Genomic DNA, 25,972 nt, shown 5'->3' on the forward strand with positions numbered 1-25,972 from the left:
TCGGGATATGGTGCGGGTTTTTTTTTTTTTGTGCTTTGGGAGGAGAAAGAATGATCTTTTCCCCCCTTTTAGGCGTATTGTCATCTAGAGGTAAAAATCCTACAGTACAGTTTTTAAAATGGTTTTCTTCTTCACAAACCTTGGACTGCTTCCCCGGTGAAGTTCTAGATTCTAGCTCGGGAACGATCTGCCCTCCTCAACTGTCTTCTTTCTTTTCTTTTCTTTTCTTTTCTTTTCTTTTCTTTCTTTCTTTATATATATATATATACATATATATATAAATAATATATATATATATAATGTCTGTTTTGGAAAAAACGAAAACGACATAGAAGCAAAACTCCCCCATTCCTTTGATATTTTCAAAATAAATAAACGGTCCCTCGAGGATGAATATAGAAATAATGCGCATTTAAAATGAAATGTGAACCTTTTCGGAGGGTACTGGAGGTTTCTAGTCAAGCAATGGCTACATTTATTTAGAATGGGGACGCATGCCTTTAAGAATGAGAGTATGGAAACAGGGTACTCAAGCTTCCTTCTCAGAAACTGCAGCTCCATTGATCAGCTTCTCTGCCACTGGTTCTGATCCCTTAGATAAATGGGGAAGTTTCTTCTCAAACACTTCAACAAAGTAGCCTCAAGGAATTAAAAACATGTCAAATTGGTTGTGGGTTTCCTGTGGCTTGAAGTCCTATAGAACTTGGGGAAACTGCTCTTTGAACCCCCAAATCCAAGACACACACTGGAGGGATCCTTTTTTCAGTGATTCTCCCAAGTTAAAACGTAAAATGTTTTGATTGGCTGTGGAGTTTGACACTAGAGAGACTTTTTTTAAAAAGAATTTTTTTTGGTGTAGAATTTTCTGTGAGCCCCCACATAACTTGGACTTACAGATTTCAATGGTAGCACATTATGGAAGTGTTATTTCTTAATAAGGGTTTGAGGGCAGGCTTGGATCAACTTTCTGAAATCAGAAAAACAGGGGAAGTTATATTAGAGCAGTTTCTATGTCTTGAAGCATGCTTTTAGGGTAACTTAGTATTAACTGCTTCCTAGCCCTTTATCCAGTGACTGGATGGCATACCTCATGAAGCATCTTTTATCATGTACATTGTTCTGATAAGTTGGTTACTAAAGCGGCTACCCCCTCTGAACCACTAAACAATTCAAGCTTTCGCAGTGGGAAAAAGTTGACCACTAAAGGTGTGTTACAAAATCTCCCACAATATATATTTTTAAGTAAATGCAATACAAAAACTTGAAACCATGTATGTTTGGATAAAAAGAGGGCACTGGAGAGAAAGGCGTGATCCAGCACCGGTTTTTATTACTTCTTTTCATCTTTTCTCTTTCATCTTTTAGCTACTCTGCTCCCTGGTTTGCTGACCTGAGAGAGGTGTGCACAGATAAATCAAGTTCAGGTGGCTTTTTCACTTTCACTTTTGACAGCTCCTCTCAGGTGCCACACTTTCACCTTCCACCCATTTTCAGAAATAAGGACTTGAGAGAATGCCTTCAGAGAATATAAGTAACTTCCCTTTGCCACGTTGAAGGGTCACAGCTGGGCACTAAGCCCAGAACAATATACCTGAAAAGTCCAAGCTCATTCCTGTGGAACATATTCTTCAAGGGAGATATAGTCTCTTCTGTCTTTTTGGAGGGGGTGGGTGATGCAAGCACATCAGAGGTATGAGAGGTATGTCCCAAAACTGAACTGTTGAAATAATTGTTTTGATCTGCTTTGATAAAAAGGTTCCATGGGCTGCTGAAATTGGCAGTTTACATACTAACTTAAACTAAATTTTATGAAGATTCTTTTTTCTTAGGAGCAAACTTTGATCACTGTGGAGTTGGTTATGTTCTAAATTTTTATTTAATTATCACAGCTAAATTTTCTTTGCCTGGGATTTTACTTCGGTAACTAAGGCACATGCTAACTACTTAATGAAGTTTTTTGAAGAGGAGCAGCACAATGAAATGGGTTCTTTAGCTCTTTCTGTTGATCATAAAGCACTGCCAATAATTCCATCATTCCAATGCTATTAAGTCTGTGTTTGTCCACTCACCAAGCTAATCATATGTCAGTCACTCATGATACAGCCATCTACAGGGTGGGGATATTGAGCTGCATAAGTAACTTTGGAAAGTTCATGAAGGATTTGAGAGAGGCCTGTTTAGGAATGAAACTCCATACTCAAATTCCACTTCAGATGTCAGGTCCTTTCTCCCAGTCATTGAGGAAGACAGAAGCTGGCATTTCCTGAACAAAAAAAGGCTCTAAAGGGATCCATATTTTTTTTTTCGAGACAGGGTTTCTCTGTATAGCTTTGCGCCTTTCCTGGAACTCACTTGGTAGCCCAGGCTGGCCTCGAACTCACAGAGATCCGCCTGGCTCTGCCTCCCGAGTGCTGGGATTAAAGGCGTGCGCCACCACCGCCCGGCGGGATACATATTTTAAGTGCAAATCTATAATGGTATTGATACTATTGAAGGTGAAATTTTTTCTGAAGGGAAAACGTATATTCTTTCCAGCTGCTTTATTCCGCGTTGCAGAAAAATTTAAAAGGAGAGGACTAAATAGAATAAATTAGCATTGCTGAAGAAATTATGAAAGTAATCACTAAAAATTATTTCACTTTTATGGTAGTTTATGTTTTAGGAGTATAACCTTATTGCCCTTATTACCATGGTATCCAGTTGGAGATGTTTCTGAGAACTTTTCATTTTATTATATTTACTCTTGACTGGTTTTCTGTTCCTTAATGTTTCCTGCTTAAATATGATGCAAGGTGACTCTGAAGCTTGGATGTGAAGAAGAAAATCTGAGTGGCCTTGGGTGATATGATGTAACAACCCTCCTTGGAAACCTAACTCCTGAGGGAGGAGCGCTCCTTTCAAGCATGGACTGTCCTCAAATCTCCCCAGCCCTCTGACTATGCCTGGACAAATCCTCTGGGACCAGCAGGGGCTCCATAAACCCTTCCTAACAAGGACCAGCTGTCCTAAAAGCTGTCTGTGTGAGGATTTAGTTAATGACCTTGGAAGTTCTTTTGGGGTACATTCTATTGTCAGAAGGAAGCTGTAATTCTAGCCTACAATGGTCACTTCCATGAAGATGGATGTGGCCCTGATCAACTTAGAATGCTTTGGAAATTAAAAAAAAAAAAGGCTGGTTCAATACGCCATGTTAGCAGGAGTTCATTTGGGGTTTTACTTCAACGTGGAGAAGCGCCAAGAGACTGCTGTCTTGCAGAAGGTGCTTTATGTCAGTTGGGATGTAGATACTTCCCCACTGGTACTCAAAAAGATGACTGGATTTCCAGCTCTCGGTATATTTCCTTTACTAGTATCACCATCTGTTTAGAGCAGCATGCATTTTAAAAGCAAGATGCTTTTAATGTGCTGCATTGGTGCAAATAAATGAACATAAGCTTCCTTGGGTATTTACTGTGGCCAACTGGAATTCTGCCCAAGGTTCTTGTTAGAAGTCTTCCTGCTGATCCATGTCCAAAGGCAACATCCATTTCTTACTGATTGATAATTGTCAGAGGTATTGCCCATGGAATCAATGAATTTATTCCTCTCACTATTCTTCCAAGCACCCATTTGTCTAATGCTAAACTTCTTAGGGGGAAAAAAAGCTTAAGTCAAATAAAAGATCAGTACTTTGCTTTATTTTGGTGTTTGGGCATATAGAAATCACAAGGATGCATAGCTAATCATTCAGACAGTTGGGGGATTGAAAACATCCAAACGATACAGGACTTTAGAAAGCAACTGAGAGGAACCTCAGTCTCTTACCAAGCAGATTCACAGCCACTCAAGGGGTGACAACTTCTAAATACAGCATTATGCCAGGTGATGTGGAGAGGACTAAAAGAAGTGACTCCATAGCCCCCACCTTTAAAGATCATTTCCACTTAATAGAACACAGTAGTCTGGTACATGAATGCATGCCAGGATGCTGAAATCCCTTGAGAACATTTTTGTAAGTGTGACTTTAACATATTGGGCTTTCTTTTTTTAAAATTTATTTATTTATTTATTTATTTATTTACTTACTTATTTATTGGTTTTTCAAGACAGGATTTCTCTGTGTAGTTTTGGTGCCTGTCCTGGATCTCTCTCTGTAGACCAGGCTGGCCTTGAACTCACAGAGATCCATCTGGCTCTGCCTCCTGAGTGCTGGGACTAAAGGCATGCACCACCTCCGCCTGGCTTTTAAATTTTTTAAAGATTTGTTTATTATGTATACAGTGTTCTACCTGCATGTGTCCCTGCAGGCCAGAAGAGGGCACCAGATCTCATTACAGATGGTTGTAAGTCACCACGTGGTTGCTGGGAATTGACTTCAGGCCCTCTGGAAGAGCAGCCTGTGCTGTTAACCGTTGAGCCATCTCTCCAGCCTTGGGTTTTCTTAAAGGCCATATTTTATCCATTGAGCAGTACTTCTGAGCAGGGAAGACTCTGTTAACCTTATCCCCAAGTTAAGAAAAGTCCCACCATTTGAGGGAAAGATTCTATTTTCTGATTCTCTTTTCTAAGCCTTAACTATATTTTGAGACAAGAAAAGGATCAGTTTGGAGCTAGGGAAATGACTCAGTTTGGTAAAGAGCTTGTCTCACAAACATGAAGACCTAAGTTTGATACCTAGCACCCATGTAAAAGCTGGGCATGGTAGCACACACCTATAACCCCAGCACTGGGAAAGTGGAGGCAGGAGGATCCCTCAGACTTGCTGGCCAGCCAATCTAGCTGAATTGGTAATTTTCAGGTTCAGTAAGAGACTCTGTCTCAAAATATAACATGGAGGGCAATTGAGGAGGTCACCCAGTGTCAATCTCTGGCCTCCATACCTACACATGTGTACCCTTACATGTGCAAACAGATACACACACACACACACACAAGATCAGTCTACTTTTTAGGGTCTCTTAAAGATCTGTTGTAAGCGGCACACTCCAGCCTTTAGAGCAGTGCTATCCAATGGAAATACAGTTTAAGTCATATATGTAATTTAAAGTTATCCAGCAGCCCCAGTTTAAAAAAGGAAAACAATTGTAACAATGTACCTTATTATTTAATGTCATATCATGACAATTATGTCAACATGCCAGTCATATAAAATTATTGTTTAATATATTTGTGTGGATGTGGTATGTGTATACATGATTGTGTGTGAGGGTGCACGAGACGGCACATATGGTTACAGATATGTGCCACCATATCAAGCATTCATATGGGTTCTGGGGATCTGAACTCAGGCCATCAGGCTTGGGTGACAAGTACTCTTATCCACTGAGACTTTTTCTACTGTTTTATTCATACAAAGTCTAAAATCCAGTACATGTATTACACTTAAAATACATCTCAATTCAGAATAGAGTTTCAAGTGCTCAGTAGCCATATATGGCTTTCAAGGAAACTCAGACACCTTTTTGCCTAGGCCAGTTCATGATGAGATCTGAGGATTCACAATATAAGGTTGGGACTATAGCTCAATGATAGACCACTTGCCGCCTAGCATCCATGAGAACCTAGGTCTAAAGCCCAGTACTGACAAAAAAAGAGGAATCTTCACTGTTTAATGCACACATACATACAGGTAGTCATAACAAGCATTGAACACCACCTCCCATTTTGTACTCTTGTATTTTCAATGTTAATCTATTCTGTTTCAGTTAGTAGGCTATTGCAGTAATCTAGATGTGAGTTAATGAGTTTGAGGTTATGGGGTAAGTGGGGAAAGAAACCTGGACAGAATTGGGAGATATTAAAGAGACAAATGCATCAGGATTTGATAATTTAGTCTGAGAGTGGGCAGGGTCAAGGAAGACTAGTTTTCTAGCTCCACTAAGTGGGTACCATCACTGCAAGTGAGCATCAAGAAGGAAGAGTGTGTGGGTGATGTGGAAGACACCATGGGGATTTCCATTTGCTATTATCTAGTTAGTGTTTGTGGAACTCAGGGGAGACTTTTCAACTGATGGTAGAGATTGTAGAAACAGCACAGAAGAGAGAGACATCAAATTGATGACAGTGAAAGTGGGTCACCTTCTGGATATAGAAGGAAGTGGATTGAAATAATTATCAGGAAAGATGCCTCAGGATAACACTGATGGTGGGTGACTCATTCCTGTAATACCAGCACTTGGAGCCTAAGGTGGTGGCCTGGCTAGATTTATGCCAACTCAACACAAGCTAGAGTCATCTGGGGAGAGGGACTCTCAGTTGAGAAATACCTTGGATTTGCCTTGGACTAGGCATGCCTTTATATCCCAGCCCTTGAGAAACAGAAAAAGGTGAATTTCTGTGAGTTCAAGGCCAACCTGGTCTACATTAGCAAGTTACAGGACAGCCAGGGTTATAGAGAGACAAGTCTCAAAAACAAAACAAAACCAAACAAACAAAAAACCACAGATTTGCCTATAAGCAAGTCTATAGTGCATTTTCTTGATTGATGATTGATATGGGAGGGTTGTGGCTCACTGTGGGTGGTGATACCCCTGAGCTGGCAGTTCTCTGTTGTCTAAGAAAGCAGGCTAAGCAAGCCAGTAAGCAGCATTCCTCCATGGGCTCTGTATCAATTCCTGCCTCCAGGTTCCTGCCCTGTCTGAGTTCCTGTCCCAACTTCCCTCAGTGCTAGAGTGTGGTGTGGAACTGTAAGCTAAAATAAAGCCTTTCCTCTGTAAATTGCTTTTTGCTCATGGTGTTTTATCACAGCAATAGGAACTCTAATTAAGACAGATGGGAATATTAACAAATGTGAGGCTAGCCTATACTATATAGCAAGACTTTGTTTCAAAAACAACAACAAAAACCCCACATAAAATAAACAAATCAGCCAGCCATGGTGGCACACACCTTTAATCCCAACACTCGGGAGGCAGAGACAGGCAGAACTCTGAGTTTGAAGCTAGCCCACCTGGTTTACAGAGTGAGTTCCAGGATAGCCAAGGATACACAGAGAAACCCTGTCTTGAAAAAAATATATAAAAAACAGAAACCATCCAACCAACCAAACAACAACAATACAATAACAACAACAAACCCCAAATGTAAGCAAACCCAATCATCAGTCACCCCAAACAATCCTGTGGCAAGCCTAACTCTAGGAATCTGCCTTAGTCAGGGTTACTGTTGCTGCGATGAACCAACCTGACCACAAGCAACTTGGAAAGGAAAGGGTTAATTTGGCTCACACATCCCAAGTCACAGTCTGTTGAGGGAAGCCAAAGCAGGACCCTGGAGTCAGGTGCTGATGCAGAGGCCATGGAGGAGTGCTGCTGACTGGCTTGCTCCTCATGGCTTGCTCACCCTGCTTTCTTATAGAACCCAGGACCACTAGCCAAGGATGGCCCCACCCACAATGGGATGAACCCTTCCCCACAAATCACTAATTAAGAAAACGAACTGGGCCCCTCCACATTACTCAATCAAGAAAATACCCCACAGACTTGCCCACAGACCAATCTTCTGGAGGCATTTTCTCGATTAAAGTTCCTTCCTCTCAGATGACTCTAGCTTGTGTCAAGCTGACATAAAACCTTCCAGCACAGAGTCCATGTACACTAAACCATCCTAGTGCGTTCTTGGGAAGGAGAACACAAGAGCTGCAATGAAATCTATTAGAATATCCCTAATTCTTGCCTGTCTGTACATGAAATTTGGCTACATTAATCTATTTTTATCCTTAAATCTTCCCAGGACAGAATCCTAAGGAAGACATTTAAAGAGCCAACAGAGGAAGGATTATGGAAGGGAAAGAGAAATATGTTTCTTAAATGACTGAGAGATCAGGGTACCAAGGGGAGGGCAAGTTCCCAGCGAGAACATCCAACGTCAGCAGAGAGATCAAATGAGGTGAAAAGAGAGAAGGAAGAATTTCCTGCTGGATTTAGGAAATGGTCAGCGGTTATGTTTTGGTAAAGCTGTGTGAGTAGAGGTCAGCTAGCAGGCATTAGGCTAAGGACACTTTAGAGGAAGTAGATGCTGAACTGAGAGGGAAGAAAGCAAACAGAATCTGTAGTGCCCGGAGGTGGGAAAGCAGCGGTTAGAATCAAGGGAGACTAGCTTGCCCCTTCTTTCTTCTTCCCTTCACTCCTTCCATCTGTCTTTCTTTTCTTCTGGTTTTCTTTCCTTCCATTCATCCAAGATGCCAACGCTTTTGGTTGGCTCATTCTTTTAAGATGACAGAACTTGTACTTGAATGTAAATAGGGAAGGGCCAGTGGGAGAGGGAGTAGGTGGAGGTGAAGGTGGCCGAGAGAACCGAAGGATGAAATTCCCCTGAGGCTGAAGAGGTTGGGCACCGTGCAATACAGAAACATTGGCTTCAGGCAGGAAAAGGGAGAACACTAGAAAGGAATGTTTGCATTCAATTAACTTATGAGAAAGGCTAGTGAAAGTTTAAGGTCCCTCTTATCTGATAGCTTCTGCAAAGGGAGAGGGAAAGTTAAAGTGTCTTGGTTCTGGCAGATGTAAAAGTATCAGTCTGTGGTATTCTGGGATGCTGGGTCCTGTCACAGAGTGTTTTTCAGAGATTGTCAGACCAGGAGTAGGGACAGGTAGAAATGCCTGGAGAGAGGTCGTTTGGTAAAATACTTACCACACAAGCATGTGGATCTGAGTTTGATCCAGAACTTGGGCACAGCAGCACAAGCCTGTGATCCCAGCTCTGTGGAGTGAGATGAGGCTCTCTGGGGCTGTCCTTCCAATCTAGCCAATGAAACAAGCTCTAAGTTCAGAGAGAGACACTCTGTCTCAAAACCAGTCCAAACCAAATCAAACCAACCAAACAAGCAAAAAGGAGAGAATGATTAAGTAGGACACCCAAAATCAACCTTTGACTTACACACACACACACACACACACACACACACACACACACACGCACGCACGCACGCACGCACGCACGCACACGCACGCACACGCACGCACGCACGCATTCATGCCTACAAATCGAGAGACAGAGACAGAAAGATGGGGGGAAAGGTATGTTGGTTCTTGATAAGACAGAATGATGAGAGCAAACCTGGTCCTTTGTGGCCTCCAGAGCTCTACATCAACAGCCAACAAGATGAACCTAGGATTAGCCTGAGGGAACTGGACTGGCCCGCAGTGAAAGGGTTGGGAGTTGGTGAAGCTGAAACCTAGTCTCCACTCACTGAAGCCTGCTGTATCATTCAGTCCCAGTTTTGTCTTGAAATTATTGTGTGGATCTAAGCAACTCATTTTTCTTCTATACTCCAACTCTAGCACCCTAAATGAGTCAACTAGGTGATGGTTGCCCATGGAGTGTGAGCCACTGTGGTATGTTTGTTGGACTTGCTGCTCCAGTCAAAAGTCAGGTCTCTGCCACTCCTTGATTCTCTTTCATTTTATCCATTTGGGCTAAGATAGGTTGAATTGTCTTATGGTAAGACACACCGGCTAAATACTTGTAAGAAATGTTCACAAAGTACTTCGAAATTTTACATGAATCTTGTACAAACCACTTCTGACTTCGGCTTTTTGTCTCGGTTGCCTCCTCAAAAGATTAACTGTATTCCAAATTGTATTTGTTATATTCTAGTCATTGTTTAAAGAAAGCTATGTTGAATCTTCTCTTCATGTGAACAATAGCCTCCTAATTTACCTGTTTCATAATACTGAAGTTTGAAACATTGGCTTTCTTCAAGGCTTGGCAGTAGCACATTGAATTAGAGGAGTTTTCTTAACAGAGGCTGTCCATCTAAGTTCAGTGCTTGGGTTTAAAACCTAGCAGCAATGGGAAAAGCAATAGTCTTGAAGCTCCTGTGTCTTTAGCTATGCCTGAGCAAAGCTTCTCAGTGACTCTTAGGGAAATAAACCTAGAAAAAGAATTCTTCTATCTGATCACAGGGGGCAGGAAGAAAAGGAGAAAAGAAGGAAAGTGGGAATGAACTAAGGCATTGCAAGCCCATTTTCTTCCAATAATCTCCCAGGTAACAGCATCTACCTTGCTAGGGTCTGATTACCCGTTGCTGGCCTCAGACCATAGTATTATTGTTTTAACATTCCTACCTTCCTCTTTATCCCAGCATGAACTGGGTTAGAAGGGAGGCTAGAGAAGCTGACCCTGCTTGGGGAAAGACAGTTTAGCACTCAATGATCTTGAAGGCGGACTTGAAAACACAGTGATTAGAAAATAAAGCAGTGAGCCCTGGTAGTGTAAGCCTGTGTAATAATGTGCAGGGCCACACAGGGCTAGCCTATTGAGCAGGATTCATTTTCATATAATCTCCTCCCTCCAGCCAAAGTCTTTGACTTGGTGTTTTTGTTTTCCACTCCGTAATTCATGCATGCTGAACCTGACATCAGTGTAAAAGAACACTGAGGGTTATTTAAATGGGCATTTAAGAAAAATAACAACAGCAATAATAGGTTAATAGAAAGATCATGAATGATGTGTAGAGCTTATTGCCAAATGAATGATGTTGAAAGCCCATTCCTAGGACACACAGGTTTCTATGCTTCATCTCTAGTTTGCCTAATAGTGATTGTAGGCACAGTCACATAATAATAAATTGTATTGTAGCTCCAAATTGTTTAGTTATAAGGTAATTGTTCTATCCTGGTTCCAGGCTGGAGGTCTTACTCATTTTTCTCTGTAGGTGATGGAGAAATGGTACAGCCATTCATAGTCACACTGTATTGGGCACTGTGTTGAATGCCCTATATGTGTTAAATACATTTAAACAGGCCACTGACTCATGAAATAAGAACTATTATTCCCTACATTATAAGAAAATCAAGAAAAAATCCCAAACACCAGATACTAACCGATTAAGCAGAGATTTCAAATTAGCTCTATCTCATTTCTCAACTACATACGACCTCAAACCAGTGAGCCACGAATTACCTGCTCAAGCCCCCAGGGAATTCAGAAACAGTATGTGTGTGGATGGAGTTTGAGGAATGCTGTATTTAGCCCTCTCATGGAACATTTTTAATTTTCAGGACTGGGGCTGAGAAACAAATCTGATAGCTAAACTTTTTGTAGTAAAATTAGAAATTCAAAGTACTATTTTTTACAACGCTGGGGAATAAACTCAGGCCTTTTCATGTTAGGTGTGTGGTCTATCACTGAGCTACAGCCCAGTCTCAAAGGAAATACTTTTAACCCAGTAATTCCTCCACCAAAAAACTTGTACATACGACACACACACACATATGTACATATGACCACACACACACACACACACACACACACACACACACACACACACACACACAACTCCTTAGTATGTTTTACCCAAATGCTCAGTAGAAGAGGACTGGGTAAATAAGTTCTAGTATATCTATATGACAATGAGAATGAAGAACAGGCAACCACCAGCAAGAATGTAGTTAAGTCTCATAAGCCAGACATGAAGTAATATGTACCACATAGTCTTCTTTCCATAACATACAGAATAAGATAAACAGAGCTCACCAGTGACGTTAGAAGTCAGCATATAGTGGGAGGGGCATGGGATGGATGATAGCAAAGGTCAGTGACTTGATCTGGATGCCCTGTATAGCCAGGTTTTTAGAAGGGAAAACCAAAGAGCTGTTGTTAAGGCTATCTAATCCTTCCTATATCTGCCGATCTCTACAGGAATTCTAGTTAAATTAGTCTTCTTCACCCCCACAGTCTCCCAGGACGGAATCCTGGGAGCAACACTTTGAGGGCTAATAGAGGATGTTTCCCATGAAGAAGACAAAATGATATTCCTTATATAGGCAGGAGATTGGGAGTCCAAGGGCAACACCATTACTTCATTGATAATTCCATTGCTTCCCCATAAAATAATAAATTAGTCTTAGCTAAAGAAGTCATATATTTTGCAGACTGTATCCTCTTTGGAGCATATTTGTCCATTGCTCAGAAAAGCACTTTTATTATTAAAATCCAATCTTGCACATACTTCAAGCTGAGACATGTTAGAAATAGCTGTACTCAATCTGACTGCATAGCAAACCTCCCACACTACATAATTTGTTCTAATGCTTGTTTCTTCCAATCCTCAGCAATGTTTTCTATATGTCTTCTAAACATATTTTCTGACAAAAGAATGCATTTTAGTTTGACATCGGGTTTTTTTTTTCCTCCTACATGTTAGAGTTACTTGTTTTACTGTGGCAGGAAGAAGAGATTTTTTTTTCTCTTTTAAACTACAGGAAACTGAAAAAATACTTCTAAATATTTATCATTACATATGACAGTATTTTGTAAAGTGTTGGGTTGAGTATCCCATGACTTGAAACATGAAACTTAAAAGAATCATTTGTCTTCATTTCTGAAGGCTTCATTTTAGAATACTGTGCTAATTACAATAGATTTATATTGCCTCCATTAGCTGATATCTTGAGGTGTGATATATGCTCAAGCTGGAACATCTTGGCATTTCTGATAGTCTTCTGTATAATAATTTTCATTTTAGCTGTCTTCTTGTCAGATGAGATTAAGTCATCATTGGTTGTGCCTGATCATGTGGCTGATGCAGCACTCACACAGGGAATAAAAGAGTCAGCTCTGTCAGTCTGCTTCCCTTTCTTCTTCTCCCTCTTCCTGTTCTGTGACCCATTGGTTTTTGTTTGTTTGTTTCATTTTGTTTTGTTTTAAGGCAGGGTCTAATGTATCCCAAACTGACCTCTAACTTGCTATATAGTCAACGATGACCTCGGACTTTGGATCCTCCTGCTTGTACCTCTCCAGTCCTGAGATTATAGGCATGTGACACCAAGCCTGGTTTTGAGTGGTGCTGGGGATCAGATTCATGGCTTTGTATATACAACGCAAGTACTCTGCCAACTGAGCTACATCCCTAGTCCAAGGTCCGCCATCTTCTTGTTGTTTACCTCTGCTGCTATTATTCTTGCTTCCCTATTTTGTTGTAAGAAATGTTTTTTGAAAGATTCATTATTATTTTTAATTATGTGTATGTGTGTATGTGGAGGATATAGGCACATGAGTGTGGATGCCCTCAGAGGTCAGAGGCATGGGATCCTCCTGGAGTTGGGGATATAGGCAGCTGTGAGCTGCCTGGATGTGGGTACTGGGAAACAAATTCAGGTCCTCTGCAAGAGCAATATGGGCTCTTAACTACAGAGCAACCTCCAGCCCTTCTTATGGGCTCTTAAGCGGAGCCATCTCTTCAGCCCTTCATTGCAGGAAATATTTTAAGCCACTAGCTGCTCTTGTGAGTATCTATCTAGTTAAAATTAGGTAATACAATCCACAAAGGCATTGATCAAAGCCTAGGTGAACTATATATAAGTCAGGCCACCCAAGTTGGACTCTCCCTTTAGGACACTGACTTGGTTAGGGTTTCTCTTGATGTGAAGAGACACTATGACCAGGGCAACTCTTATAAAGAAAAACATTTAATTGGGGCTGGCTTACAGTTTAGAGGTTTAGTCCATTATCATGGTGGGAAGCAAGGCAGCATGTAGGTAGACATGGTGCTAGAGAAGGAGCTGAGAATTCTTACATCTTGGCCTGTAGGTAACAGGAAATGGGTGTCACATTGAGCAAAGCTTGAGCAAAGGAGACCTCAAAGACTCCCACAGTGACACCCTTCCTCCAACAAGGCCACACCTACTCCAACAAAGACACATTTCCTAAAAATGCTACTCCCTATTAGTTTATGGGGGCCATTTACATTCACACTACCACAGACACCATATATACTTCACCATGACAGGGATGGAGTGCCAGTGTAAATCCATATGTTAGACTTAGGTATTAGTAATGCTGCCTTTCTTGAATGCTGAGGTGAAAAGTAAATCAAAATATAAGCACAAGAGTCACTGTCCACTGCGTTGTGTTCTGCCTTTTACATAAGGAACCAATAGTCTATATATTCCAAATCTTGCCCTTGGGTGCCACTGTAACGGGGGAGATCTGCATTTGTAGACTGTGTGTTTTGTCCCTTAGAGAAATGCTTTTCAGCTGCTTTTTCTTTCTTTAGTTCTGGGGCTCTTCCTGGCATGGGGAGTGCTATGAAGGCAAACCTTCAAAACAAAACTTTCTTCATCTAGGAGCTGTTACTGAGCTTGCAGGGACTGCGACCACATCATGTAACATATCTTTTAAGGTAGCATGGTGCAGGGGACTTCTTCCAGAACTTGCCACCAGGAATGCTGGGATTTTTTTCAATAGCTTTTTTTTTCTTCCTTAAACATAAGAACAATGATGCTACCTGGTACCTTTCTTATCCTTTTGCTGGGACTGCTCAGAGTTAAAGTCGTCTTTGCAGTTAACCTCTCTAAAATGCTGATGACTACAGCATGCACTCCTGCACGCTCACACGCTTCCTTTCCTCTCGATCTTATCTTCTGATGTTTAGAGCTAGCACCCGCAGACTAGCACATGCCACGTAAGCATTCTATCACCGAGCTTCACTTCTGGCCCTTACCCAGGGTCTCTTAAAAAACTCATCTATATTTCCTTATTTCCCCAAATAAAGCAAGTTTTAAACTCCCAAGTTTGACTCTTTTTAAGCCACTTGAAGATTTGGGGTACAATATAAGAGTGCAATATGTGACTGATGCTCATCATAAGCTCCTTAAAGCTCCACTGCCTAAGAAAACATAACTTGGAGTAAGGAATTTCTTATCTCCAGGTAAAGATTCTTTTCTTAGTACCAGTGCCTATTAATGCCATGAATCTGAGCTCTGTTAACTGTAAGCTGCCCTTCCATTTCAGAGGGGTCACGTGTGAAACAACAGCCCACACTGATTATAAGGTGAGATTTAGTGGGAGACACTTCCTAATCTTGAACCCATTAAAAAATGAGGGAAGGAAACAGACATTTTACAATCAGTGAAATGTGATTTCAGGTTTAGTTCTAGGATTCTTTATGCTATTTGAAAGTCACTGTTGTGTGTTCTGAAGGTAGCCACATGGGAGGGCCTTGCAGTTTATAGGTGGCCATTGTTTTTAGAAAGCCCACACACCAGGGCATACATAACACAATGTCTCACCCCTGATCTCCAGAGGGCAGTGATTACTAGTCTGACTTAGATGCAGGTGCATAGACACTCACTTGGTTTTGTTTTGTTTTTTAATTTGTGTTTTTGTTTTGTTTCTGAGACGAGGTCTTACTCTGTATCCTTGGCTGTCCTGGGACTCTCTATGTAACCCAGGATGGGCTCAAACTCACAGATAAACACCTGCTTCTGCCTCTCCAGCTGGGATTAAAGGCATGCAGCATCACATACAACTGGTCTAATTTTTATGTTTTTAAAAACTAAACTATCAAACCCATCTACATTACCCATTGCCTCTTCTCCAATGCCTCTCATATCTCCTTCAACATGTTTCCCTCTTAACTCCATGCACTTTATTATTTTTAAGCCTATGGAGTCCACTTAGTACTTCCTGTATGGAGATGGGTGTGGGACCATATATTGGAGCAAGAATAGGCTCTCGGGTGCTGCATCCCTGAAGAAAACTGATTCCTCTTCTCCCAGCAGCCATTAACTGCCAATAGCTCCTTGGGTAGTGGTGGTACTTTGGGACTCCCTCCTTAATCCAGTTCGCTCTTGGACTTTATCTGGCTTGATTTTGTACAGCTCTGTGCATGAATGCACAGTCACTGCATGTCCGGAACTCCAGCAGCCCTCACACGTCCAGATGACTGCAGTGAAGTAGTTGTGTGGAGCTTTTTTCCTTAATGGAGTTCTTACAAGGCAAATCTAAATAAAGTAGCAAATGCATTTTTAAAAGATATTTCAGGTAACTTTTTAACTGTGCTGTATTGTTTTGCTTTTAAACAGCTTCAACCTACTTATTCCCAACAATAGAAAAGTGGGCAAGGACAGGTTATTCTCAGAAGAAAATACAAATGGCTAATAAACATTTGAAAAATGTTCAATCTTTCTTCTAATCAAAATAATGCAAATTAAAACAGCATGATGCCATTTTTGGTCTATAAAATTGACAAAGATAATACTTAATGCCAGTGAGATTGCATTTTTCCTACATTGTAATGTGAGTGTAAATGATTCAGCTTTTGTAGAAGGTAATTTACCAATATATGTTAAAACATTCTTCAAATGTTTATCTTTAAAATGTTTACACCCCTGATCTAAGTAATTTGGCTCCTAGGCATCTATGCAGAGAAAATAATCAGAGGTTCACAATTATGTTTAGAATGTTACTTTAATTATGAAAACATTTAAAAAATTAACCCTCAACAATAAGGAACTATTTATGACTTTTTTAAAGATTTATTTTATTTTTAATTATGTGTATATGTGCATGTCTGTGCATGGGTATGTGCGTGTGTATGCACAAGTGTCCATAGAATCCAGAAGAGGGTATCCAGTTCCCTGCAGCTGGAGCTACAGGCTGTTGTGAATTGCCTGATGTGGGTGCTAGGAACTGAACTTGGGTCTTCTGCCAAGAGCAGTATGAACTTTTAAACACTGAGCCATCTCTCTGGCTCTATTTATGATTTTCCTATTTAGTGTAATATTTTATTGCCTTCCAAATTAGTGGAGGTTGGAAATTATTTAAATGATATGATAAAATACTCATGATGTGTTGGATGAAAACAGGACTTATGCAGTGAAATTCTGAAGTTGTTACTATGTATACATGGCATATCAGAAAGGCTGAAACTAACCCTAAAAAGTATTAGCAACAGTTGACTCTAGAAAACAATTATTGGAGACTTGTTTTCTTCTCTTAACTTTCCCTAGTTTCCTAAAATATACTATGATGATAAGAGACATTTATGACATACTGTTAATATGTGCACTTCCTTCCTGAGTTTAATGTCTATTTATGTCTTTATCAATAATCACTTTTTCCAACTACCACCCAACAAGTATTTATTAAGGACCTACTCTATGTCAGGTACTGCATTGGGGAGTAGAGCTATAGCAACAAAGATGACAGACCAAGTCCTTGCTTTCTTGGAGTTTCCATAATGGTGGCAAAAGACTGGCTACAAATTTAGTGTCTCCTTATTTGCCAACTTGGACCCCTCTTCTACCTGCATTCATGCTTTGAAATGCTACAATGTGAGTTTATTCCAATTGCCTTAAGTATCACTTATATTCAATCATCTTCCTATTGCCAGCTTAGTCTTCTCTCCCAAACTTCAGACTTGTACATACAGGCCTGACATCCCTACTTGGAGATCTAACAGGAATGTCAAAGTGAGGGAGAACAGAACTCCAAATCTCTGCATCCTTCCTACCACAGATTTCCTCTTCTAGTACCTTTCCCATCCAGAGAATGGTAAGCCAAGTGGTCCAGCTCTTCTGCCCAGTTATTTTGGAATTATCCTAGCTCCTCATTTTTTCATACGTTGTATCCAATTTATTCCAAATTTCATTTATCCAAAATCTATGTAAAATCTGATTTCTTATTACCTCTGCTGCAGTGGTTTTGTTTCTACCTCAGATCCCTTAACAGTTTATTTTCAGCATATCTGCTAAGGCCCTGGTAAATCACAGTCAAAGCCAGATGTGGTGCTGCATGCCTATAATCCCAGCATAGGAAAAGCTAAGGAAAGAGAATCAAGAGTTCAGGCCACCACCAGATAAATAGTGAGTTCAAGGCCAGCCTGAGGGACATAAGATCTTGCCTCAAAAAGAGATCAAAAACCAGAGACTAGACAGACGGCTCACTGGGCAAGAGTGCTTGCTGCACAAGCATGAGAACTTGAGTTTGGATTCCAGCATCCCTGTTTGGAAAAAAACAAAAACAAAAACAGATGTAGTCACATGCACGTATATAACCCAGTGCCGTAGTGGGGAGAAATAGGAAGATTACTAGGGCTTACTAGCTGCCAGCTTAGATTCCGTTTCAGTGAGAAACTCTGTCCAAAAGAAAAAAGGCAGAGAGCACTAGAGGACACTGGACATCCTCCTCTGGCCTCTGGATACACACACACAGGGATGGATGCACACCCACACCTACACACATACACTCACACACATAGATACCCACACCCCCACACTCCCCCGCCCCCATACCACATATTTAAACAAAAAGATCAGATCACACTTCTTTCCCTCTTCTTTCTCCTTTCCTGCTGGGAATTGAACCTAAGCTCTTGCCCATCCTAGGCAAATGCTACCATTGAAGTACACCCCAAGCCTCTTCTTACTTCTGTTTGGAGACAAGGTCCCACTAAATGGCCCAGGCTAGCATTGAACTGACTCTGCAGCCCAGGCAGGTCTTGAACTTCAGCCTCCTGAGTCGCTGAGGTTACAGATTTGCCATTTTTCTTTCTGTCTCATTTACTCTTGAGCTCTCTATTGCCTTTCCTCACCTTATTTTTTACGTAGCATGTGATCAGCACTTAACACACTACATATTTTACATTCGTTTTGTTGTTTATCATTACTGTTTAGTGTTATGCAGACAGAACTTATTTTGTCTGTTACGACCTCTAATGTGACCTCAGAATCTACAACAGTACCTAACACACACTAAGTAAGTACTATTCAAGTGGTATAAAATGTTGGACAAATGAATAATGGGTAGATATTTTGACAGTGATTTAAATCCTTCAAAAGCACAAATGAGTTCTAAAACTTCCCTATACATAGGAATTATATCAGCTAGTTTATAGATAATAGGTGAATAGCTCTTCTTTCCTATAAGACCTGCCCTCCAGATTCAGGACAACTGACCCTTGATTAAATTTTCTGCAACTCTGAAATCACAGAAGAGGAAATACTTTAAATTTATTTTTACATTTTGCAAATTACATGAGTATGTTCTCATCATAAGAACAAAGCAAAATAACAGTATATATCTTCTCTCTAAAAAGGTAATTAAGTGTCTGATGTTTATTTTTCTAGGCTAAGTAGTACTTTCTATGATGACAAGAATATTCTCTATCTACACTGTCTAGTATCTCTATTGGCCACATATGGTTACTGAGCACTTCAAATGTGGCTAGCATGACTGAAACATGACAGAGATTCTGTTTTAAATTTTGTTTCATTTTAAGTATCATGTTAGTACAAATAGCTACATGTGAACAATGGGTATCATGCCAGCATAATTTTTATATATTTCTATATTACTCTTCCCCCTCCTTTTTTTTTTATCATAAATGATATTACACAGTACTAATATGCATTCATACTGTTTAGGGATTTCCATTTTGCATTCAGTGAAATATCTTAGAAATGATTCCTTGTTGATATATATAGATCTGTCCCACTCTTTGTAATGATGCCTATTACTTCTTAATATGTCCACACAATACTTAACAGAATGAGAAAGTGGATACTTCTTGGTGTTGAGCCATATTCTGGGCCTTGTTGTCCTCCACTCCATGGAATTCTGCTGGTAAGGCCTCCATATCAGCTGCCCGATGTGGGATTCTACATAATCCATGAGCCAGCTCCAGAACCTAGTGGCTTGTATATGTCAGACCTCTGGTCAACTGTTAGATGTTCTGCTTTTCTTTCTTTTCTATCTTCAAAAAGACCAAACTGTTGTGATCCTAAATTAAATCTGGATTTGAAATTATGTTCAGACATGAGAAAATAGAAGTTTTTCTGATGTCTCTTTAAAATTCTCAATCTGATCAGTCCAGTTGTTGTCAGTCGGCGGCGGACAGTGCATAAGTACAGATACTGTATGTCATATTTTACACTCAAGTAGTAACTGTATCATACAATTTATAGAGTACCTGATAGCTCTCTCTGTGTGCGCGTGCATGCATGTGTGTATGGGTGTGTATGTGTTTGTGCGTGTGCATGTGTGAGAGCATGCATGTGTATGTGTGTGTGCACGCACACGTGCACACAAGTGCATATACACTATACACGTACATGTATGTGCACTTGTAGAAGTCTTACTATGTAACCCTAGCTACCCTTGAACTCCTATTTGACCTAATCTGGCTGGGAACTCATGAGCCTCCTGCCTCAGTCTCTTGAGTCTCTCTTCCATACCTGGCTATCTAACAGCTTTTGTTTTAGGTAAATATTTGACTAGTCTCAGTCAAAGAGATTCTACAAAAGCAACGTCCAATATGTAATGTCCTTCCCTTTACAAAGCCTTTGGGAGTGTGGCTTTTTTATGGCACTGTGGTCCACCGTGACAAATAGGAGGCATTTTCACAAGTAATGGTTGGGATTCTGAAATATTAAATTAAGTAGGAAGAACTATGACTGTGGCCTAGCACCAAATCTATGGTCTTGCAAGACCCTTGTTCATGTGAGGTTCAGGGCACTGGGCCAGGGCTTCTTAACCCTTAAAAACCTCCCTCTTACTTGGAACATAATCTCCTGTGCTTCTCCAATTTTCAATTTTGCCTGTGGTTCTCCAGGGAGGCATGGTCTATGGGGGTCAGATGACCCCCACTATTCTAGCCACTTAATTTCTATGATTTGTATGTTGAAAAGAATGGGACTTTGGTTACAAATATGAAATGACTGAAAATTGTGTATGCCTTTTGAACTACTGTCTTCTGTTGTTCTAAAAGTGCCACTCGTCACTTTGGGAGATTGCTGCCCCAGAATCACTCTCTTTCCTGCCTTTCTTATTTGTTCCTTTTTTTAACCTACCTTCCAGACATCTAGCATCACTTAACTGTGTAGCTTGTGCTAATAAACACCAGAAAATGTCATCTGGGTCCCTTAGAGTTGGTCCAAGCTGAGGCTTGCAATGACTACATGTGAGACATCTGACATGCTTCTCTAAATTGGGGTAAAAATAATGGCCACATGCTTTTACTTCTTCAGTTAATTGTTTGCGTTTGCCCTTCATGGTTATAAGGAGTTTCAGTATCTTCTTTCTGAGGTCTCCTCATCCTGTCTAAGAATATTGAGCTTTTCCTTGGTTCAGAGTGAGCCAAAAAGGCAACTGAATTGAAAGGATCTATCATGGTTGTTGCTTCTTGTCATCAATTGATATTACTATTGAAGGCAGGTATTGTATAGTTCACTGGAAATTGTACAAATCTTACAGAGTTGTTGTACAAACAAAATGAGCACATATATTTGATATTTTATGTGTCACTACGTATACAATCGAAGACTTAGTTGATTTACTGTGTTATTGGGCCCCACTTTCATGTCTTACAAAAGGCCTATGTCTGGAATATATCATAGTATACTAGTAAGCATTTGGGCTTTGGTAAATACTGAGGAATGGGTAGGGACTTTGGTCCCCTGTAGACATCTAGATAGTTCAAAGGCCAAGTTGGCCCCATCCTCTGTCCTCATAGGAGACTCCCAGTATCTTGTTCCCAATGGTTCTGAGGTTGGCCCGTTGCTTATATGTGGAGAAAACAGAACCTAATGAGCATAGATTCCTTAGTAGTCAAAGGAATTGTTCTGCTCCTGAAAGGGGATTGTTTTAAAAATTGTTGTCTAAAGTTCTCAGACTGAAAAAATATTACTTCAAGTCACATGAGGTAGTTGGTGTTTGCCAGGCCCTTGCTAAGTCTTGGTGAATATAGAGTTTAATTACTTTTAACTTAAAATTTATTATTATCATTATTAATTTGTGGGTATAGATGTCATACTTGTAGAGGTCAGAGAACTGTAGCATGAATTTTTTTTGTTGTTTTGTGTTTTTTTAATTTTATTTTTCTTTATTAAGAAATTTTCTACTCACTCCTCATGCTATCCACAGACCCCCCTCCTCCCTCCTCCCACCCCCCAGCCCTCTTTCCCAAGCCACCCCGCATCCCCACATCCCCCAAATCGAGGTCTCCCATGGGGATTCAGCAGAGCCCAACTCACTGAGCCTAGGCAGGTCCAAGCCCCTTCCCACTGCACCAAGGCTGTGCAAGGTGTCACACCACAGGCACCGGATTCCCAGAAGCCTGCCCATAGACCAGGGACAGATCCCGATCCCCCTGCCTGGGTGCCCCCCAAACAGTTCGAGCCAAACAACCGTCTTCCGTATCCAGAGAGCCTAGTCCAGTCCCATGGGGGCTCCATAGCCACCAGTCCACAGTTCATGGACTTCCACTAGTGCTGTAGCACGAATCTTAAAAGGTCTTATTAATAAAAACAAACCTGGAGTCAGGTATTGGGGTGAACGCTGAAAGATCAGAGAAACAGATCAAGCCCTAGCTAACCTCACCTTGCCTGTTTCTCAGCTGATCTTGTTTCCTCAAACTGAAAGCCTCTGTGTCCTCATCTGAATGGATCTCAGCTGACTGCTGCTAAAAGCTAAAAGCTTAAAAAGCCTATAGTTCCTGGTCCTCATGCCTTATATACCTTTCTGCTTCCTGCCATCACTTCCTGGGATAAAAGGCATGTGTCACCATGCCTGGATGTTTCCAGTGTGGCTTTGAACTCACAGAGATCCAGACAGATCTCTGCCTCCTGAATGCTAGGATTGAAGGTGTGTGCTATCACTGTCTAAACCTGTGTTTAATATAGTGGCTGTTCTGTTCTCTGACCCCCAGATAAGTTTATTGGGGTACACAATATATCAACCACATTTCCCCTTTTTTCTTTAAAATAAAGTTATAACAAATATAATAAAAAGTATATACAATACATATAGTCAAGAATTACATTAACAATGTCTAGTTCATTCACATTTGACAGATTCAGACAAAAAAACTCCATTACATACATTAACAATGTCCAGTCCATTAACATTTGACAACTTCAGACAAAAAATTTGTTTCTTATCCTATTTAAAACAAGTAGTTCCTTTTTAAAAGTAGATTCAATAATCTACCTTTTAACTTAGCATATCCATATTCTCTCTTTTTTCTTTTCTGAGTAGATTCAAAAGTCTATCTTATCATTTTTATATCTTTCAACAGCTTTGTGGAGTGAGTTCTCTCCATCTACTTTTACATGGGTTCTGGGAATTGAACTCAGCGTGCCAGGCTTGCATGAAAAGCACCTTTACCCACTGAGCCATCTCATTGTCCCAATATAGTGTTTAATTCTCAACCCAAGGGTTATTCTGCATCACTTTTGAAAGGATATTGTAGTTGGAGTTTTCTCCAGTCCCACTCGGGCCTGCAGCCTCTCTGACCCAAGTAAACACACAGAGACTTATATTACTTATATTACTTATAGACTGTATGGCCTGCTATCTAGTTATTATATCTTAAATTAACCCATTTCTATTAATCTACAAGTTGCCACGTGGCTTGTGGCTTACTGGTACTTTTACATCATGCTTCTCATGGCGGCAGCGGATGGCGGCGTCTCCTGACTCAGTCTTCCACTTCCCAGAATTCTCCTCTCTGCTTATCCCGCCTATACTGTACTTACTGCCTGGCTACTGGCCAATCAGTGTTTTATTTATCAAACAATCAGAGCAACACATTTATAGCATACAGAAAGACATCCCCAGCAGGATATCTTCTGGAAAGCAGGGCTGCCCCTTGTTTATTTTTACATTGTCCCCATTCCAAGCATAGTTGTCTTGTATATTACAGAAAATAACCTCTTCCCATGACAACTGCTGTTACAGGTGCTCACCTGTGTGCATGCTGTACACACAAGCACAACCATGCACTTAGGGATTCTGTCTGTCTTCCATCTCTTCAGTTCTCCCATTTCCTTACTTCCAGGTTATGAGAATCAACAGCAAAATGCACAGTACACATAAACTCTATCTTCATCTTTCAGTAAATGTCATTTAAAATTTTTCTGTTTTAAATGCCACACCCTCTTAATACACTTTCCTTATGAAATGATACTTTGTCTAATAAGTTTTGTGACTAGTACATAAAATACTTCTAAAGTCATTTATTTTAGATCATTTGATAAAGATTCACTGTTTGTATACACAAATGAAATGGCTGTGTATGGTGGCACACACATATAATCCAAACATTTGAAGACTGAAGTAAAAGGTTTATGAGTTCCAGGTTAGCCTGGGCTATATAGCAAGTTACAGCTAACCTGGGCTAGCATGACAGTAAGACTCTATCTTTAAAAATCACCACAATAAGAACAACAGAACAGAAACAGGTAATGAATCATTAATAGAAGATATTCCCATTTGGGTCTGGAGAGATGGCCCAGCAGTTAAGAGCACTTGCTGCTCTCCCAGGAGACCTGGGTTTGGTTTGCAGTACCCTTGTCAGGTGGCTCACAACTGCCTGTAACTCCAGTGCAGGGGATTGGCTGCCCTCTTCTGGCGTCTGTAGGTACCCACATGCATGTGGCTTATTCACATACAGGCATGTGCATGAGCACATGCACACACACATAAAAACCCTCTCATTTGCAACCACATTACTAATTTGGGTTGTGTTGTCAAAATGCACTCATAAGTCATTTCTCCTGTTTGTATGGAGAACTACATTATCTATCATTGTATAAAAATATGTAGTGCTATGTGTGATCTAATGACTAAGGATAGCAACTGTAGGTACAATGCATTGGGTACTAGGTAGAGTGTATATATGATCTCTGCTTCTCACAACAGTCATGCAAGATAGTTACCCCTTTCACAGATGAGGCTGAATTCAGATAAAGAATTTGCTTTTAGGAACACACAAAGTCAAATAACTTTCTCACCACATGTATAGCTAGTTCCTGCTAAAGGGGCAATGTTGGGTCACCCGTGACTTTCCCTGCCACAACTGTTGGACCCAAAGTACACCTTCCACAACTCCAACCCATCTGGTTGTGTCCTAATTTGAAAATATGAGCTTAGCCAGACAGATTCTACTTTATGACATTTTTTAATGGTACTGGGGATAGTACCCAGGGCCTTGTATGTATTAGGCCATCTACCACTCTACCACTGAGGAAGATTATGAATTCAAAGTCAGCCTGGGCTACCTGGAAAGACCTTGTCTCGATACAAACAAGCAAATAAAACAGCCTTAGGGGCAGCTTGTGAAGGGAAACTGAGAAAGCCATATATAAGCTGAAGTTCTAGGGAATGGAAAGCAAGCAGAGACTTGACTGTGGGAGAAGGATGCAGGAGGATGGGAGAAGGATGCAGGGGGATGGGAGAAGGATGCAGGAGGATGGGAGAAGGATGCAGGGGGATGGGAGAAGGATGCAGGAGGATGGAAATGCAGCAGAAAGAAGTACATGCTGTGACAGCCAGCTTGGTGCAGAATTCTTGGCATGCTGAGGCTACACTCTGCCCATTTCCTCTTTCCACTTTCTGTGCCTGAAAATAAATCCCCCATCCCTTGAGCTAACTTTAGTGAGTGTCTTTAACCAGAAGAGCCTAATTAAAATGTGCACTCAGTAAGTGCTACAAAGGATATTTGAACACTAGTCTTACAAGCACAGATGGAACTCTTTGCCACATTCCACATGTTTCTCTGGTCCTTTAGAGCCCACAAAGTCACTTCAATGTATCTGAGAAAAAAAATGGAGTCACATTTCCCAGTTCTTTTCCCCAAGTCTTGGTTTGCTTCCAGAGTCCCGAAGGACAGGGTGGGAGTTACAAAAGTCTCAGGCAGCTTACTAGGAGATCTCCAAACAAAATTGCCCCAGGATTCCTACTTCAGAGTGGAAGGTATTGGATGGAGCTACAGGGTAGGGCCGAGGCAGTGTTCTGTTCTTGCCAGTATAGAGAACATGGTGTCTTGTAGAACATGGTCTCATCAAGAGCAGGGACTAACTTCCAGGCATGATGGTATATGCCTGCCTGCTAGCCCCGCACTTGGGAAAATAAGGCACGAGGATTCTGAGTTCAAGATCGGCTTGGGCTATATAACAAGCCCCTGTCTTAAACAAGAAAATTTTAAAAAGCCAGGGTCTGGGCTAGACTTATCTCCACATCCAGCCTCAGATTTTAGTAGAGCACCTGATATATATGTAAGTGAATGAATGAGGGACTGAAGAAATATGAATAAATGAATGGCAGAAGGAAATCACATCCCCTGTTCAAATGCCTAGATCCTTCCTCAGTCAAATCTTCCCACGTTAAGGAATAGAACCTGTCCCCATCTCTAATAAGCAATTCATGCAGCATTATGAGTAATGTTTACAGTGACTAGTGAACCTTAGCTTTAAAAAAAATACAACTG

The 25,972-nt window shown here is 40.8% G+C and overlaps 1 protein-coding gene across 2 annotated transcripts in view; it reads left to right on the plus strand.

The window, feature by feature from the left end:
• Pcyt1b (phosphate cytidylyltransferase 1B, choline) overlaps positions 1 to 25,972 on the plus strand; it is a 97,622-nt gene that overhangs the window by 23,309 nt on the left and 48,341 nt on the right. The window lies entirely within an intron of this gene.

This window comes from Peromyscus californicus, unplaced genomic scaffold (assembly GCF_007827085.1).
Source record: "Peromyscus californicus insignis strain IS unplaced genomic scaffold, ASM782708v3 Scaffold_10__1_contigs__length_136768540, whole genome shotgun sequence".
In the NCBI taxonomy this organism is placed as follows: domain Eukaryota; kingdom Metazoa; phylum Chordata; class Mammalia; order Rodentia; family Cricetidae; genus Peromyscus; species Peromyscus californicus.